This window comes from Pleurodeles waltl, chromosome 2_1, assembly GCF_031143425.1.
Source record: "Pleurodeles waltl isolate 20211129_DDA chromosome 2_1, aPleWal1.hap1.20221129, whole genome shotgun sequence".
Taxonomy (NCBI): Eukaryota; Metazoa; Chordata; class Amphibia; order Caudata; family Salamandridae; genus Pleurodeles; species Pleurodeles waltl.
The window spans coordinates 374,780,976-374,800,649 of record NC_090438.1 but is presented as its reverse complement, the minus strand read 5'-3'; positions in this window follow the sequence as shown (position 1 = coordinate 374,800,649).

Sequence of the window (19,674 nt, the reverse complement as noted above, 5' to 3'; positions counted from 1 at the left end):
AGCCACAAATTTCCTTCCACCCAGCATTTCCCCCTAGTCTCCCGATAAAAATGGTGCCTCAATTATGTGGATAGGCCTAGTGGTCGCAACCGGAAGTGGCCCAAAACACAAAGTGGACACATCACATTTTCCCAAAGAAAACACAGCTGTTTTTTGCAAAGTCCCTAGCTGTAGATTTTGTCCTCAAGCTCAGCCGGCACCTGGGAAAACCTACCAAACCTGTGCATTTTTTTAAAGTAGACACCTAGGGGAATCCAGGATGGGGTGACTTGTGGGGCTTTCACCAGGTTCTGTTACCCAGAATCCTTTGCAAACCTCAAAATTTAGCTAAAAAACAATTTTTCCTTACATTTTGCTGACAGAAAGATCTGGAATCTGAGAGATGCCTCAAATTTCCTTCCTCCCAGCATTCCCCCAAGTCTCCTGATAAAAATTGTACCTTACTTATGTGGGTAGGCCTAGTGCCCACAACAGGAAATACCCCAAAACACAACGTGGACACATCACATTTTCCCAGAGAAAACAGAGCTGTTTTTTGCAAAGTGCCTAGCTGTGGATTTAGGCCTCTAAGTGAGCCGGCACCTAGGGAAACCTACCAAACCTGCTCATTTTTTTAAAACTAGACACCTACGGGAATCCAGGATGGGGTGACTTGTGGGGATCTCACCAGGTTCTGTTACTCAGAATCCTTTGCAAACCTCAAATTTGGCCAAAAAAATACTTTTTCCTTACATTTTGGTGACAGAAAGTTCTGGAATCTAAGAGGACCCAGAAATCTCCTTCTACCCAGCGTTACCCCAAGTCTCCCGATAAAAATTGTACACCACCTGTGTGGGAAGGCCTATTGCCCGTGACAGGAAATGCCCCAAAACACAACCTGGACACATCACATTTTCCCAAAGAAAACAGAGCTGTTTTTTGCAAAATGCATAGCTGTGGATTTTGGCCTCTAGCTCACCCTGCACCTTGGGAAACCTACAAAACCTGCACATTTTTTAAAAGTAGAAACCTAGGGGAATCCATATGGGGTGGCTTGTGGGGCTCTCACCAGGTTCTGTTTCCCAAAATCCTTTGCAAACCTCAAAATTTGGCCAAAAAAACACTTTTTCCTCACATTTCGGTGACAGAAGTTCTGGACTATGAGAAGAGCCACAAATTTCCTTCACCAAGTGTTCCCCCAAGTCTCCCAATAAAAATGGTATCTCACCTCTGTGGGAAGGCCTAGCTATCGTGACAGGAAAGGCCCCAAAACACAACCTGGACACATCACATTTTCCCAAAGAAACAGAGCTGTTTTTTGCAAAGCTCCTAGCTGTGGATTTTGGCCTCTAGCTCAGTTGGAATCTAGGGAAATCTACCAAACATGATCCTTTTTAATAACTAGACACGTAGGGGAATCCAAGATGGGGTGACTTGTGGGGCTCTCACCAGGTTCTGTTACCCAGAATCCTTTGCAAACCTCAAAATTTGGCTAAAAAAACACTTTTTCCTTACATTTCGGTGACAGAAAGATCTGAAATCTTTGAGGAGCCACACATATCCTTCCACCCAGCGTTCCCCCAAGTCTCCTGATTAAAATGGTAACTCACTTGTCTGGGTAGGCCTAGCGCCCGCAACAGGAAATGTCCCAAAACACAACATGGGCACATTACATTTTCCCAAAGAAAACAGTGCTGTTTTTTGCAAAATGAATAGCTGTGGATTTTGGCCTCTAGCTCACCCTTCACCTTGGGAAACGTACAAAACCTGCACATTTTTTAAAAGTAGAAACCTAGGGGAATCCAATATGGGGTGGCTTGTGGGGCTCTCACCAGGTTCTGTTTCTCAGAATCCTTTGAAAACCTCAAAATTTGGCTAAAAAAACACTTTTTCCTCACATTTCGGTGTCAGAAGTTCTGGACTGTGAGAAGACCCACAAATTCCCTTCACCAAGCGTTCCCCCAAGTCTCCCGATAAAAATGGTATCTCACCTGTGTGGGAAGGCCTAGCTACCGTGACAGCAAAGGCCCCAAAACACAACCTGAACACATCACATTTTCCCAAAGAAAACAGAGCTGTTTTTTGCAAAGTGCCTAGCTGTGGATTTTGGCATCTAGCTCAGTTGGAATCTAGGGAAACCTAGCAAACCTGTGCCTTTTTAAATACTAGACACCTAGGGGAATCCAATATGGGGTGGCTTGTGGGGCTCTCACCAGGTTCTGTTTCCCAGAATCCTTTGCAAACCTCAAATTTGGCCAAAAAACAATGTTGCCTTACATTTCAGTGACAAAAAGTTCTGGAATCTGAGAGGAGCCACAAATTTCCTTCCACCCAGCATTTCCCCCTAGTCTCCCGATAAAAATGGTGCCTCAATTGTGTGGATAGGCCTAGTGGTCGCAACCGGAAGTGGCCCAAAACACAACGTGGACACATCACATTTTCCCAAAGAAAACACAGCTGTTTTTTGCAAAGTCCCTAGCTGTAGATTTTGTCCTCTAGCTCAGCCGGCACCTGGGAAAACCTACCAAACCTGTGCATTTCTTTAAAGTAGACACCTAGGGGAATCCAGGATGGGGTGACTTGTGGGGCTTTCACCAGGTTCTGTTACCCAGAATCCTTGGCAAACCTCAAAATTTAGCTAAAAAACTATTTTTCCTTACATTTTGCTGACAGAAAGATCTGGAATCTGAGAGATGCCTCAAATTTTCTTCCTCCCAGCATTCCCCCAAGTCTCCTGATAAAAATTGTACCTTACTTATGTGGGTAGGCCTAGTGCCCACAACAGGAAATACCCCAAAACACAACGTGGACACATCACATTTTCCCAGAGAAAACAGAGCTGTTTTTTGCAAAGTGCCTAGCTGTGGATTTAGGCCTCTAAGTGAGCCGGCACCTAGGGAAACCTACCAAACCTGCTCATTTTTTTAAAACTAGACACCTACGGGAATCCAGGATGGGGTGACTTGTGGGGATCTCACCAGGTTCTGTTACTCAGAATCCTTTGCAAACCTCAAATTTGGCCAAAAAAATACTTTTTCCTTACATTTTGGTGACAGAAAGTTCTGGAATCTAAGAGGACCCGGAAATCTCCTTCTACCCAGCGTTACCCCAAGTCTCCCGATAAAAATTGTACACCACCTGTGTGGGAAGGCCTATTGCCCGTGACAGGAAATGCCCCAAAACACAACCTGGACACATCACATTTTCCCAAAGAAAACAGAGCTGTTTTTTGCAAAATGCATAGCTGTGGATTTTGGCCTCTAGCTCACCCTGCACCTTGGGAAACCTACAAAACCTGCACATTTTTTAAAAGTAGAAACCTAGGGGAATCCATATGGGGTGGCTTGTGGGGCTCTCAGCAGGTTCTGTTTCCCAGAATCCTTTGAAAACCTCAAAATTCGGCTAAAAAAACACGTTTTCCTCACATTTCGGTGTCAGAAGTTCTGGACTATGAGAAGACCCACAAATTCCCTTCACCAAGCGTTCCCCCAAGTCTCCCGATAAAAATGGTATCTCACCTGTGTGGGAAGGCCTAGCTACCGTGACAGCAAAGGCCCCAAAACACAACCTGAACACATCACATTTTCCCAAAGAAAACAGAGCTGTTTTTTGCAAAGCGCCTAGCTGTGGATTTTGGCCTCTAGCTCAGTTGGAATCTAGGGAAACCTAGCAAACCTGTGCCTTTTTAAATACTAGACACCTAGGGGAATCCAATATGGGGTGGCTTGTGGGGCTCTCACCAGGTTCTGTTTCCCAGAATCCTTTGCAAACCTCAAATTTGGCCAAAAAACAATGTTGCCTTACATTTCAGTGACAGAAAGTTCTGGAATCTGAGAGGAGCCACAAATTTCCTTCCACCCAGCATTTCCCCCTAGTCTCCCGATAAAAATGGTGCCTCAATTATGTGGATAGGCCTAGTGGTCGCAACCGGAAGTGGCCCAAAACACAAAGTGGACACATCACATTTTCCCAAAGAAAACACAGCTGTTTTTTGCAAAGTCCCTAGCTGTAGATTTTGTCCTCAAGCTCAGCCGGCACCTGGGAAAACCTACCAAACCTGTGCATTTTTTTAAAGTAGACACCTAGGGGAATCCAGGATGGGGTGACTTGTGGGGCTTTCACCAGGTTCTGTTACCCAGAATCCTTTGCAAACCTCAAAATTTAGCTAAAAAACAATTTTTCCTTACATTTTGCTGACAGAAAGATCTGGAATCTGAGAGATGCCTCAAATTTCCTTCCTCCCAGCATTCCCCCAAGTCTCCTGATAAAAATTGTACCTTACTTATGTGGGTAGGCCTAGTGCCCACAACAGGAAATACCCCAAAACACAACGTGGACACATCACATTTTCCCAGAGAAAACAGAGCTGTTTTTTGCAAAGTGCCTAGCTGTGGATTTAGGCCTCTAAGTGAGCCGGCACCTAGGGAAACCTACCAAACCTGCTCATTTTTTTAAAACTAGACACCTACGGGAATCCAGGATGGGGTGACTTGTGGGGATCTCACCAGGTTCTGTTACTCAGAATCCTTTGCAAACCTCAAATTTGGCCAAAAAAATACTTTTTCCTTACATTTTGGTGACAGAAAGTTCTGGAATCTAAGAGGACCCAGAAATCTCCTTCTACCCAGCGTTACCCCAAGTCTCCCGATAAAAATTGTACACCACCTGTGTGGGAAGGCCTATTGCCCGTGACAGGAAATGCCCCAAAACACAACCTGGACACATCACATTTTCCCAAAGAAAACAGAGCTGTTTTTTGCAAAATGCATAGCTGTGGATTTTGGCCTCTAGCTCACCCTGCACCTTGGGAAACCTACAAAACCTGCACATTTTTTTAAAGTAGAAACCTAGGGGAATCCATATGGGGTGGCTTGTGGGGCTCTCACCAGGTTCTGTTTCCCAAAATCCTTTGCAAACCTCAAAATTTGGCCAAAAAAACACTTTTTCCTCACATTTCGGTGACAGAAGTTCTGGACTATGAGAAGAGCCACAAATTTAGTTCACCAAGTGTTCCCCCAAGTCTCCCAATAAAAATGGTATCTCACCTCTGTGGGAAGGCCTAGCTATCGTGACAGGAAAGGCCCCAAAACACAACCTGGACACATCACATTTTCCCAAAGAAACAGAGCTGTTTTTTGCAAAGCTCCTAGCTGTGGATTTTGGCCTCTAGCTCAGTTGGAATCTAGGGAAACCTACCAAACATGATCCTTTTTAATAACTAGACACGTAGGGGAATCCAAGATGGGGTGACTTGTGGGGCTCTCACCAGGTTCTGTTACCCAGAATCCTTTGCAAACCTCAAAATTTGGCTAAAAAAACACTTTTTCCTTACATTTCGGTGACAGAAAGATCTGAAATCTTTGAGGAGCCACACATATCCTTCCACCCAGCGTTCCCCCAAGTCTCCTGATTAAAATGGTAACTCACTTGTCTGGGTAGGCCTAGCGCCCGCAACAGGAAATGTCCCAAAACACAACATGGGCACATTACATTTTCCCAAAGAAAACAGAGCTGTTTTTTGCAAAACGCATAGCTGTGGATTTTGGCCTCTACCTCACCCTGCACCTTGGGAAACGTACAAAACCTGCACATTTTTTAAAAGTAGAAACCTAGGGGAATCCAATATGGGGTGGCTTGTGGGGCTCTCACCAGGTTCTGTTTCCCAGAATCCTTTGAAAACCTCAAAATTTGGCTAAAAAAACACTTTTTCCTCACATTTCGGTGTCAGAAGTTCTGGACTATGAGAAGACCCACAAATTCCCTTCACCAAGCGTTCCCCCAAGTCTCCCGATAAAAATGGTATCTCACCTGTGTGGGAAGGCCTAGCTACCGTGACAGCAAAGGCCCCAAAACACAACCTGAACACATCACATTTTCCCAAAGAAAACAGAGCTGTTTTTTGCAAAGCGCCTAGCTGTGGATTTTGGCCTCTAACTCAGTTGGAATCTAGGGAAACCTAGCAAACCTGTCCCTTTTTAAATACTAGACACCTAGGGGAATCAAATATGGGGTGGCTTGTGGGGCTCTCACCAGGTTCTGTTTCCCAGAATCCTTTGCAAACCTCAAATTTGGCCAAAAAACAATGTTGCCTTACATTTCAGTGACAGAAAGTTATGGAATATGAGAGGAGCCACAAATTTCCTTCCACCCAGCATTTCCCCCTAGTCTCCCGATAAAAATGGTGCCTCAATTGTGTGGATAGGCCTAGTGGTCGCAACCGGAAGTGGCCCAAAACACAACGTGGAGACATCACATTTTCCCAAAGAAAACACAGCTGTTTTTTGCAAAGTCCCTAGCTGTAGATTTTGTCCTCTAGTTTAGCCGGCACCTGGGAAAACCTACCAAACCTGTGCATTTTTTTAAAGTAGACACCTAGGGGAGTCCAGGATGTGGTGATTTGTGGGGCTTTCACCAGGTTCTGTTACCCAGAATCCTTTGCAAACCTCAAAATTTAGCTAAAAAACAATATTTCCTTACATTAGGCTGACAGAAAGATCTGGAATCTGAGAGATGCCTCAAATTTCCTTCCTCCCAGCATTCCCCCAAGTCTCCTGATAAAAATTGTACCTTACTTATGTGGGTAGGCCTAGTGCCCACAACAGGAAATACCCCAAAACACAACGTGGACACATCACATTTTCCCAGAGAAAACAGAGCTGTTTTTTTGCAAAGTGCCTAGCTGTGGATTTAGGCCTCTAAGTGAGCCGGCACCTAGGGAAACCTTCCAAACCTGCTCATTTTTTTAAAACTAGACACCTACGGGAATCCAGGATGGGGTGACTTGTGGGGATCTCACCAGGTTCTGTTACCCAGAATCCTTTGCAAACCTCAAATTTGGCCAAAAAAATACTTTTTCCTTACATTTTGGTGACAGAAAGTTCTGGAATCTAAGAGGACCCAGAAATCTCCTTCTACCCAGCGTTACCCCAAGTCTCCCGATAAAAATTGTACACCACCTGTGTGGGAAGGCCTATTGCCCGTGACAGGAAATGCCCCAAAACACAACCTGGACACATCACATTTTCCCAAAGAAAACAGAGCTGTTTTTTGCAAAATGCATAGCTGTGGATATTGGCCTCTAGCTCACCCTGCACCTTGGGAAACCTACAAAACCTGCACATTTTTTAAAAGTAGAAACCTAGGGGAATCCATATGGGGTGGCTTGTGGGGCTCTCACCAGGTTCTGTTTCCCAAAATCCTTTGCAAACCTCAAAATTTGGCCAAAAAAACACTTTTTCCTCACATTTCGGTGTCAGAAGTTCTGGACTATGAGAAGAGCCACAAATTTCCTTCACCAAGTGTTCCCCCAAGTCTCCCGATAAAAATGGTATCTCACCTGTGTGGGAAGGCCTAGCTACCGTGACAGCAAAGGCCCCAAAACACAACCTGAACACATCACATTTTCCCAAAGAAAACAGAGCTGTTTTTTGCAAAGCGCCTAGCTGTGGATTTTGGCCTCTAGCTCAGTTGGAATCTAGGGAAACCTAGCAAACCTGTGCCTTTTTAAATACTAGACACCTAGGGAAATCCAATATGGGGTGGCTTGTGGGGCTCTCACCAGGTTCTGTTTCCCAGAATCCTTTGCAAACCTCAAATTTGGCCAAAAAACAATGTTGCCTTACATTTCAGTGACAGAAAGTTCTGGAATCTGAGAGGAGCCACAAATTTCCTTCCACCCAGCATTTCCCCCTAGTCTCCCGATAAAAATGGTGCCTCAATTTTGTGGATAGGCCTAGTGGTCGCAATCGGAAGTTTCCCAAAACACAACGTGGACACATCACATTTTCCCAAAGAAAACACAGCTGTTTTTTGCAAAGTCCCTAGCTGTAGATTTTGTCCTCTAGCTCAGCCGGCACCTGGGAAAACCTACCAAACCTGTGCATTTTTTTAAAGTAGACACCTAGGGGAATCCAGGATGGGGTGACTTGTGGGGCTTTCACCAGGTTCTGTTACCCAGAATCCTTTGCAAACCTCAAAATTTAGCTAAAAAACAATTTTTCTTTACATTTTGCTGACAGAAAGATCTGGAATCTGAGAGATGCCTCAAATTTCCTTCCTCCCAGCATTCCCCCAAGTCTCCTGATAAAAATTGTACCTTACTTATGTGGGTAGGCCTAGTGCCCACAACAGGAAATACCCCAAAACACAACGTGGACACATCACATTTTCCCAGAGAAAACAGAGCTGTTTTTTGCAAAGTGCCTAGCTGTGGATTTAGGCCTCTAAGTGAGCCGGCACCTAGGGAAACCTACCAAACCTGCTCATTTTTTTAAAACTAGACACCTACGGGAATCCAGGATGGGGTGACTTGTGGGGATCTCACCAAGTTCTGTTACCCAGAATCCTTTGCAAACCTCAAATTTGGCCCAAAAAATGCTTTTTCCTTACATTTTGGTGACAGAAAGTTCTGGAATCTAAGAGGACCCAGAAATCTCCTTCTACCCAGCGTTACCCCAAGTCTCCCGATAAAAATTGTACACCACCTGTGTGGGAAGGCCTATTGCCCGTGACAGGAAATGCCCCAAAACACAACCTGGACACATCACATTTTCCCAAAGAAAACAGAGCTGTTTTTTGCAAAATGCATAGCTGTGGATTTTGGCCTCTAGCTCACCCTGCACCTTGGGAAACCTACAAAACCTGCACATTTTTTAAAAGTAGAAACCTAGGGGAATCCATATGGGGTGGCTTGTGGGGCTCTCACCAGGTTCTGTTTCCCAAAATCCTTTGCAAACCTCAAAATTTGGCCAAAAAAACACTTTTTCCTCACATTTCGGTGTCAGAAGTTCTGGACTATGAGAAGAGCCACAAATTTCCTTCACCAAGTGTTCCCCCAAGTCTCCCGATAAAAATGGTATCTCACCTGTGTGGGAAGGCCTAGCTATCGTGACAGGAAAGGCCCCAAAACACAACCTGGACACATCACATTTTCCCAAAGAAAACAGAGCTGTTTTTTGCAAAGCTCCTAGCTGTGGATTTTGGCCTCTAGCTCAGTTGGAATCTAGGGAAACCTACCAAACATGATCCTTTTTAATAACTAGACACGTAGGGGAATCCAAGATGGGGTGACTTGTGGGGCTCTCACCAGGTTCTGTTACCCAGAATCCTTTGCAAACCTCAAAATTTGGCTAAAAAAACACTTTTTCCTTATATTTAGGTGACAGAAAGATCTGAAATCTTTGAGGAGCCACACATATCCTTCCACCCAGCGTTCCCCCAAGTCTCCTGATTAAAATGGTACCTCACTTGTCTGGGTAGGCCTAGCGCCCGCAACAGGAAATGTCCCAAAACACAACATGGGCACATTACATTTTCCCAAAGAAAACAGAGCTGTTTTTTTGCAAAATGCATAGCTGTGGATTTTGGCCTCTAGCTCACCCTGCACCTTGGGAAACCTATAAAACCTGCACATTTTTTAAAAGTAGAAACCTAGGGGAATCCAATATGGGGTGGCTTGTGGGGCTCTCACCAGGTTCTGTTTCCCAGAATCCTTTAAAAACCTAAAAATTTGGCAAAAAAAACACTTTTTCCTCACATTTCGGTGTCAGAAGTTCTGGACTATGAGAAGACCCACAAATTCCCTTCACCAAGCGTTCCCCCAAGTCTCCCGATAAAAATGGTATCTCACCTGTGTGGGAAGGCCTAGCTACCGTGACAGCAAAGGCCCCAAAACACAACCTGAACACATCACATTTTCCCAAAGAAAACAGAGCTGTTTTTTGCAAAGCGCCTAGCTGTGGATTTTGGCCTCTAGCTCAGTTGGAATCTAGGAAACCTAGCAAACCTGTGCCTTTTTAAATACTATACACCTAGGGGAATCCAATATGGGGTGGCTTGTAGGGCTCTCACCAGGTTCTGTTTCCCAGAATCCTTTGCAAACCTCAAATTTGGCCAAAAAACAATGTTGCCTTACATTTCAGTGACAGAAAGTTCTGGAATCTGAGAGGAGCCACAAATTTCCTTCCACCCAGCATTTCCCCCTAGTCTCCCGATAAAAATGGTGCCTCAATTGTGTGGATAGGCCTAGTGGTCGCAACCGGAAGTGGCCCAAAACACAACGTGGACACATCACATTTTCCCAAAGAAAACACAGCTGTTTTTTGCAAAGTCCCTAGCTGTAGATTTTGTCCTCTAGCTCAGCCGGCACCTGGGAAAACCTACCAAACCCGTACATTTTTTTAAAGTAGACACCTAGGGGAATCCAGGATGGGGTGACTTGTGGGGCTTTCTCCAGGTTCTGTTACCCAGAATCCTTTGCAAACCTCAAAATTTAGCTAAAAAAACAATTTTTCCTTACATTTTGCTGACAGAAAGATCTGGAATCTGAGAGATGCCTCAAATTTTCTTCCTCCCAGCATTCCCCCAAGTCTCCTGATAAAAATTGTACCTTACTTATGTGGGTAGGCCTAGTGCCCACAACAGGAAATACCACAAAACACAACGTGGACACATCACATTTTCCCAGAGAAAACAGAGCTGTTTTTTGCAAAGTGCCTAGCTGTGGATTTAGGCCTCTAAGTGAGCCGGCACCTAGGGAAACCTACCAAACCTGCTCATTTTTTTAAAACTAGACACCTACGGGAATCCAGGATGGGGTGACTTGTGGGGATCTCACCAGGTTCTGTTACCCAGAATCCTTTGCAAACCTCAAATTTGGCCAAAAAAATACTTTTTCCTTACATTTTGGTGACAGAAAGTTCTGGAATCTAAGAGGACCCAGAAATCTCCTTCTACCCAGCGTTACCCCAAGTCTCCCGATAAAAATTGTACACCACCTGTGTGGGAAGGCCTATTGCCCGTGACAGGAAATGCCCCAAAAGACAACCTGGACACATCACATTTTCCCAAATAAAACAGAGCAGTTTTTTGCAAAATGCATAGCTGTGGATTTTGGCCTCTAGCTCAACCTGCACCTTGGGAAACCTACAAAACCTGCACATTTTTGAAAAGTTGAAAACTAGGGGAATCCATATGGGGTGGCTTGTGGGGCTCTCACCAGGTTCTGTTTCCCAAAATCCTTTGCAAACCTCAAAATTTGGCCAAAAAAACACTTTTTCCTCACATTTCGGTGTCAGAAGTTCTGGACTATGAGATGAGCCACAAATTTCCTTCACCAAGTGTTCCCCCAAGTCTCCCGATAAAAATGGTATCTCACCTGTGTGGGAAGGCCTAGCTATCGTGACAGGAAAGGCCCCAAAACACAACCTGGACACATCACATTTTCCCAAAGAAAACAGAGCTGTTTTTTGCAAAGCTCCTAGCTGTGGATTTTGGCCTCTAGCTCAGTTGGAATCTAGGGAAACCTAGCAAACCTGTGCCTTTTTAAATACTAGACACCTAGGGGAATCCAAGATGGGGTGACTTGTGGGGCTCTCACCAGGTTCTGTTACCCAGAATCCTTTGCAAACCTCAAAATTTGGCTAAAAAAATACTTTTTCATTACATTTCGGTGAGAGAAAGATCTGGAATCTGTGAGGAGCCACACATTTCCTTCCACCCAGCGTTCCCCCAAGTCTCCTGATTAAAATGGTACTTTACTTGTGTGGGTCGGCCTACCGCCCGCGACAGCAAATGTCCCAAAACACAACATGGGCACATCACATTTTCCCAAAGAAAACAGAGCTGTTTTGTGCAAACTACCTAGCTGTGGATTTTGGCCTCTAGCTCAGCCGGCACCTAGGGCAACCTACTAAACCTGTGCATTTTTAAAAACTAGACACCAAGAGGAATCCAAGATGGGGTGACTTGTGGGGTTCTCACCATGTTCTGTTACACAGAATCCTTTGCAAACCTCAAAATTTGGCTAAAAAACACTTTTTCCTTATATTTTGGTGACAGAAAGCTCTGGAATCTCAGAGGAGCCACAATTTCCTTCCACGCAGCATTCCCCCAAGTCTCCCGATAAAAATGATACCTCACTTGTGCGGGTAGGCCTAACGCTGGCGAGAGGAAACGCAACATGGACACATCACATTTTTACATTGAAATCTGACGTATTTTTTGCAAAGTGCCCAGCTGTAGATTTTGGCCTCTAGCTAAGCCGGCACCTAGGGAAACCTACCAAACCTGTGCATTTTTTAAAAGTGGACACGTAGGGGAATCCAAGATGGGGTGACCTGTGGGGCTCTCACTAGGTTCTGTTACCTAGAATTCTTTGCAGACCTCAAAATGTGGCCAAAAAAACCCTTTTTCCTCACATTTTGGTGACAGAAGTTCTGGAATTTGAAAGGAGCCAGAAATGTCCTTCTACCCAGAGTTACCCAAGTCACCCAATAAAAATGGTACATCACCTGTGTGGGAAGGCCTAGCGCCAGTGACAGGAAATGCCCCAAAACACAACCTAGACACATCACATTTTCCCAAAGAAAACAGAGCTGTTTTTTGCAAAGTGCCTAGCTGTGGATTTTGGCTTCTCGCTCAGCCGGCATCTAGGGAAACCTACCAAACATGATCCTTTTTAATAACTAGACACGTAGGGGAATCCAAGATTGGGTGACTTGTGGGGCTCTCACCAGGTTCTGTTACCCAGAATCCTTTGCAAACCTCAAAATTTGGCTAAAAAAACACTTTTTCCTTACATTTCGGTGACAGAAAGATCTGAAATCTTTGAGGAGCCACACATATCCTTCCACCCAGCGTTCCCCCAAGTCTCCTGATTAAAATGATACCTCACTTGTGCGGGTAGGCCTAACGCTGGCGAGAGGAAACGCAACATGGACACATCACATTTTTACATTGAAATCTGACGTATTTTTTGCAAAGTGCCTAGCTGTAGATTTTGGCCTCTAGCTCAGCCGGCACTTAGGGAAACCTACCAAACCTGTGCATTTTTTAAAAGTGGACACGTAGGGGAATCCAAGATGGGGTGACCTGTGGCGCTCTCACCAGGTTCTCTTATCCAGAATCGTTTGCAAACCCCAAAATTTGGCCAAAAAAAACCCTTTTTCCTCGCATTTTGTTGACAGAATTTCTGGAATTTGAGAGGAGCCAGAAGTTTCCTTCTACCCAGCGTTACCCCAAGTCTCCCGATAAAAATGGTACCTCACCTGTGTTGGAAGGCCTAGTGCCCGTGATAGGAAACGCCCCAAAACACAACCTGGACACATCACATTTTCCCAAAGAAAACAGAGCTGTTTTTAGCCAAGTTCCTAGATGTGGATTTTGGCCTCTAGCTGAGCCGGCACCTAGGGAAACCTACCAAACCTGCAACTTTTTGAAAACTAGACACCTGGGGAATCCAGGATGGGGTGACTTGTGGGGATCTCACCAGGTTCTGTTACCCAGAATCCTTTGAAAACCTCAAACTTGGCCAAAAAAAACACTTTTCCCTTACATTTTGGTGACAGAAAGTTCTGGAATCTGAGAGGAGCCACAAATGTCTTTCCACCCAGCATTTCCCAAAGTCTCCCAATAAAAATGGTACTTCACTTGTGTGGGTAGGTCTAGTGCCCGCGACAGGAAATGCCCCAAAACACAACGTGGGTACATCACATTTTCCCAAAGAAAACAGAGATGTTTTTTGCAAAGTGCCTAGCTGTGGATTTTGGCCTCTAGCTAAGCCGGCACCTAGGGAAACCTACCAGACCTGCACATTTTAAAAAACTATACACCTAGGGGAATCCAAGATGGGGTGACCTGTGGGGCTCTCACTAGGTTCTGTTACCTAGAATTCTTTGCAGACCTCAAAATGTGGCCAAAAAAACACTTTTTCCTCACATTTGGGTGACAGAAGTTCTGGAATTTGAGAGGAGCCAGAAATTTCCTTCTACACAGAGTTACCCAAGTCTCCCATTAAAAATGGTACCTCACCTGTGTTGGAAGGCCTAGCGCCAGTGACCGGAAATGCCCCAAAACACAACCTGGACACATCACATTTTCCCAAGGAAAACAGAGCTGTTTTTAGCCAAGTTCCTAGATGTTCCCCCAAGTCTCCCGATTAAAATGGTACTTTACTTGTGTGGATCGGCCTACCGCCCGCGACAGCAAATGTCCCAAAACACAACATGGATACATCACATTTTCCCAAAGAAAACAGAGCTGTTTTGTGCAAACTACCTAGCTGTGGATTTTGGCCTCTAGCTCAGCCGGCACCTAGGGCAGCCTACTAAACCTGCGCATTTTTAAAAACTAGACACCGAGAGGAATCCAAGATGAGGTGACTTGTGGGGCTCTCACCAGGTTCCGTTACCCAGAATCCTTTGCAAACCTCAAAATTTGGCTAAAAAAATACTTTTTCATTACATTTCGGTGATAGAAAGATCTGGAATCTGTGAGGAGCCACACATTTCCTTCCACCCAGCGTTCCCCCAAGTCTCCCGATTAAAATGGTACTTTACTTGTGTGGGTCGGCCTACCGCCCGCGACAGCAAATGTCCCAAAACACAACATGGGCACATCACATTTTCCCAAAGAAAACAGAGCTGTTTTGTGCAAACTACCTAGCTGTGGATTTTGGCCTCTAGCTCAGCCAGCACCTAGGGCAACCTACTAAACCTGCGCATTTTTAAAAACTAGACACCGAGAGGAATCCAAGATGGGGTGACTTGTGGGGCTCTCACCAGGTTCTGTTACCCAGAATCCTTTGCAAACCTCAAAATTTGGCTAAAAAAATACTTTTTCCTTACATTTCGGTGACAGAAAGATCTGGAATCTGTGAGGAGCCACACATTTCCTTCCACCCAGCGTTCCCCCAAGTCTCCCGATTAAAATGGTACTTTACTTGTGTGGGTCGGCCTACCGCCCACGACAGCAAATGTCCCAAAACACAACATGGGCACATCACATTTTCCCAAAGAAAACAGAGCTGTTTTGTGCAAACTACCTAGCTGTGGATTTTGGCCTCTAGCTCAGCCGGCACCTAGGGCAACCTACTAAACCTGCGCATTTTTTAAAACTAGACACCAAGAGGAATCCAAGATTGGGTGACTTGTGGGCTCTCACCATGTTCTGTTACACAGAATCCTTTGCAAACCTCAAAATTTGGCTAAAAAAACATTTTTTCCTTATATTTTGGTGACAGAAAGCTCTGGAATCTCAGAGGAGCCACAAATTTCCTTCCACCCAGCACTCCCCCAAGTCTCCCGATAAAAATGATCCCTCACTTGTGCAGGTAGGCCTAACGCTGGCGAGAGGAAACGCAACATGGACACATCACATTTTTACATTGAAATCTGACGTATTTTTTGCAAAGTGCCTAGCTGTAGATTTTGGCCTCTTGCTAAGCCGGCACCTAGGGAAACCTACCAAACCTGTGCATTTTTTAAAAGTGGACACGTAGGGGAATCCAAGATGGGGTGACCTGTGGGGCTCTCACTAGGTTCTGCTACCTAGAATTCTTTGCAGACCTCAAAATGTGGCCAAAAAAAACCTTTTTCCTCACATTTTGGTGACAGAAGTTCTGGAATTTGAGAGGAGCCAGAAATTTCCTTCTACCCAGAGTTACCCAAGTCTCCCAATAAACATCGTACCTCACCTGTGTGGGAAGGCCTAGCGCCGGTGACAGGAAATGCCCCAAAACACAACCTGGACACATCACATTTTCCCAAAGAAAACAGAGCTGTTTTTTGCGAAGTGCCTAGCTGTGGATTTTGGCTTCTCGCTCAGCCGGCATCTAGGGAAACCTACCAAACATTATCCTTTTTAATAACTAGACACGTAGGGGAATCCAAGATGGGGTGACTTGTGGGGCTCTCACCAGGTTCTGTTACCCAGAATCCTTTACAAACCTCAAAATTTGGCTAAAAAAACACCTTTTCCTTACATTTCGGTGACAGAAAATTCTGGAATCTGAGAAGAGCCACAAATTTCCTTCCACCCAGCGTCCCCCAAGTCTCCCGATAAAAATTGTACCTCACTTGCGTGGGTAGGCTTAGTGCCCACGACAGGAAATGCCCCCAAACACAACATGGACACATCACATTTTCCCAAAGAAAACAGAGCTTTTGTTTGCAAATTGCCTAGCTAAGGATTTTGGCCTTTAGCTCTGCTGGTGCCTGGAGAAACCTACAAAGTCTGTGCATTTTTTAAAACTAGATAACTAGTTGAATCCAATTTAGGGTGACTTGTGGGGCTCTCACCATGTTCTGGACACAGAATCCTTTGCAAACCTCATAATTTGGCTAAAAAACACTTTTTTTCTTACATTTCGGTGACAGAAAGTCCTGGAATCTGAGAGGAGACACAATTTCCTACCTCCCAGCATTCCCCCAAGTCTCCCGATAACAATGGTACTTCACTTGTGTGGGTCGGCCTAGCGCCCGTGGCAGGAAATGCTCCAAAACACAACACGGATACATCACATTATCCCAAAGAAAACACAGCTGTTTTTTTCAAAGTGCTTAGATATAGATTTTGGCCTCTAGCTCAGCCGGCACCTAGGGAAACCTACTAAACCTGTACATCTTTTAAAAGTAGACACCTAGGGGAATCCAGGATGAGGTGACTTGTGGGGCTTTCACCACGTTCTGTTACCAAGAATCCTTTGCAAACCTCAAAATTTAGCTAAAAAAACAATTTTTCCTTCCATTTTGCTGACAGAAAGATCTGGAATCTGAGAGATGCCACAAATTTCCTTCCTCCCAGCATTCTCCCAAGTCTCCCGATAAAAATGGTACTTCACTTGTGTGGGTAGGCCTAGCGCCTGTGGCAGGAAATGCCCCAAAACACCTCAAGGACACATCACATTTTCCCAAAGAAAACTGAGATGTTTTTTGCAAAGTGCCTAGCTGTGGATTTTGGCCTCTAGCTCAGCCGGCACCTATGGAAACCTAACAAACCTGCTCATTTTTAAAAACTAGACACCTAGGTGAATCCAAGATGGGGTGACTTGTGGTGCTCTTACCGGGTTCTGTTACCCAGAATCCTTTGCAAACCTCAAAATGTGATAAAACAAATACTTTTTCCTTTAATTTTGGTGACAGAAAGTTCTGGAATCTGAGAGGAGCCATAAATTTCCTTGCACCCAGCCTTCCCCCAAGTCTTCCGATAAAAATGGTACTTCACTTGTGTGGGTAGGTCTAGCGCCCGTGACAGGAAATGCCCCAAAACACAACCTGGACACATCACATTTTACCAAAGAAAACAGAGCTGTTTTTAGCAAAGTGCGTAGATGTGGATTTTGGCCTCTAGCTGAGCCGGCACCTAGAGAAACCTACCAAGCCTGCGTATTTTTGAAAACTATACACCTTGGAGAATCCAAGATGGGGTGACTTGTGGGGCTCTGTTACCCAGAATCCTTTGCAAACCTCAAAATTTGGCAAAAAGACACATTTCCCTCAGATTTCAGTGCTGCAAAGTTCTGGAATCTGAGAGGAGCCACAAATTTCCTTCACCCCAGTGTTCCCCCAAGTCTCCTGATAAAAAATGATACCTCACTTGTGTGGAGGCCCAGGTGCCTGCAATAGAAAAAGGGCAAAAACCTGTAGAGATTGAGGGGATAGCACAGTGAGTTGATAAGCACATATTTTTCTTTTATACATCCTTAGGCTGACTCTGCTTTGGGGACCCACACAAATGAGGTATCATTTTACCTGGGAGATTGGGGGGAACGATGGGGAGTAGGGCATGTGTGCTGGAGCTGTGATCCTACAAAGAAAAGTGAGGAAAATATGCTTTTGAAGCAAATTATGAGGTTTGAAGAGGAGTCTGGGTAAGAAAGTTTTGGGGGATCCACACAAGCCACACCTCCCTGGACTCCTTGGGGTGTCTAGTTTTAAAAAAATGTCTGGGTTTGGTAGGTTGCTCTAGATGAGGGCCGCACCCGGGACCAAAAACATAGGTGGCCCCTCCCCCCATACACTGGTAGTTTTGTCATATATCATTTTGATGTGTCCACGTACCTCTGTGATGTTCCAGACACTAAAATTGTGAAAAGAAATGCACTTAGGTTATGTTGAAAAGACCCCTCACCCACCAACCAAGCTGGTGGCATGCTTCATCATCATTGGGGTCCCACCTGAGACACCTAGCGTGTCACGGGTGTGCTGCGACACCTGATTACAGCAGAGCAGGTTTTGTCATTTTTACCACACATACTGGTTGGATTTGGCACGAGAGTGAGTGATGGTTCAGTAGATCAAATTTTATGAACAAGAGATTTCACAAAAATTTAATGCACTGTTAATAACAGAAAGGCCAAAAAACTGAACCAATGACTCACAGCTCATGAGCTGTAAAGCCACATCAAGGCACCAACCGCTTTACAGTCCATTCACACACTTTTCATACATGACATGCACAAGACCAATCCCACCGCCAGCCACGGGCCCAGCACATTACAACACTCGCATCGACAGACGTGCCACTCAAGGGCCCATCACTTACATACATCCACATGCCTGATACAGAAATCACACTAGCTGATGGGAGTGTGTGGACTGAGGTTTGGCTGGCACCGCCAGCCAAGCGCCACCCCATGCACACTGCCAGCCAAGCGCCACTCCACACACACCGCCAGCCAAGTGCCATTCCACACACACCGCCAGCCAAGCGCTACTCCACACACACCACCAGCTAAGCGTCACTTCCCACACACCGCCAGCCAAGCACCACTCCATGCACACCGCCAGCCAAGCACCACTCCACACACACTGCCAGCAAAGCGCCACTCACCACACACCACCAGCCAAGCGCCACTCCACACACACCACCAGCCAAGCGCCACTCCACACACACTGCCATCACTTTTGTTTTGTTTATATGCAACAAAGAAACCACTAACTAATTATAAAATAAGTACACAACTACAAACACAAAAGCTTTAACTGAAAACATGACAGAAATGTGAAACTGAACATCTGAAAATATAAAACAGGCAGTTTACGATCACAGTATTCCCCCAAAAAGGTTTTTGGTGTGGTAACTCCTGAAACAGCCGGCCACACACAGCCCAGGCATTGAAGGGCAATCGGGGCAGTACATCCGGCTCTCCCTCCGGATTCCTCTTCAGGCACAGACTCTACATTTCTTAGTGGGCATGTCTTTTTTGGGTGTGGGAGGAATGTGATCAGGAAAGTGGTGATCTTTCAATCTAGCCACATCCTCCACCACTGCTACTCTAGGAACTCTTGCCTGTTCCACCACATCAAGGCTCTCCATCACTGACTCCTAAAATTTAACAAATTTCATCCTTAACTCAGGTGAAGCATCCTTGAACACAATAAAAGCATTAAAAGTTGCCAAATGAAATAAATGTATGGCCAACTTTTTATACCACACGTAAGACTTACGAAGAGCAGTGTAAGGTTCCAACCTCTGAGCTACTCTATCAACACCACCCATTTGCTTATTGTATTCCAAAATGCACGCAGTTTTGCGCACTTCGGCAATCTGATTGCAAACAGTCACAGGGTAAGTACTCTCATCATGGATGGTAGTTAGCATGTACACATCCCTCCTGCCTGAAAACTTCAGAGATAGCAGCTCATTATTCCGGAAGGCACTGCACTGTCCCCTCTCAAGTTTTTTACAGACAAGCTCCCTTGGACAGCCTTTCCGGTTAGAACGGATTGTGCCACAAGCAACATTGTCCACTCTAAACAACTCCTTGAACAACTGCACTCCAGTGTAGAAATTATCTATGTACAAATGGTGACCTTTGTTAAACAGTTGTCTTCCAAGTTCCCACACAATTTTCTCGGTAACTCCAAAAGTGAGCCGACAACCAGGGGGGTCAATACTGGAATCCCTACCAGTGTA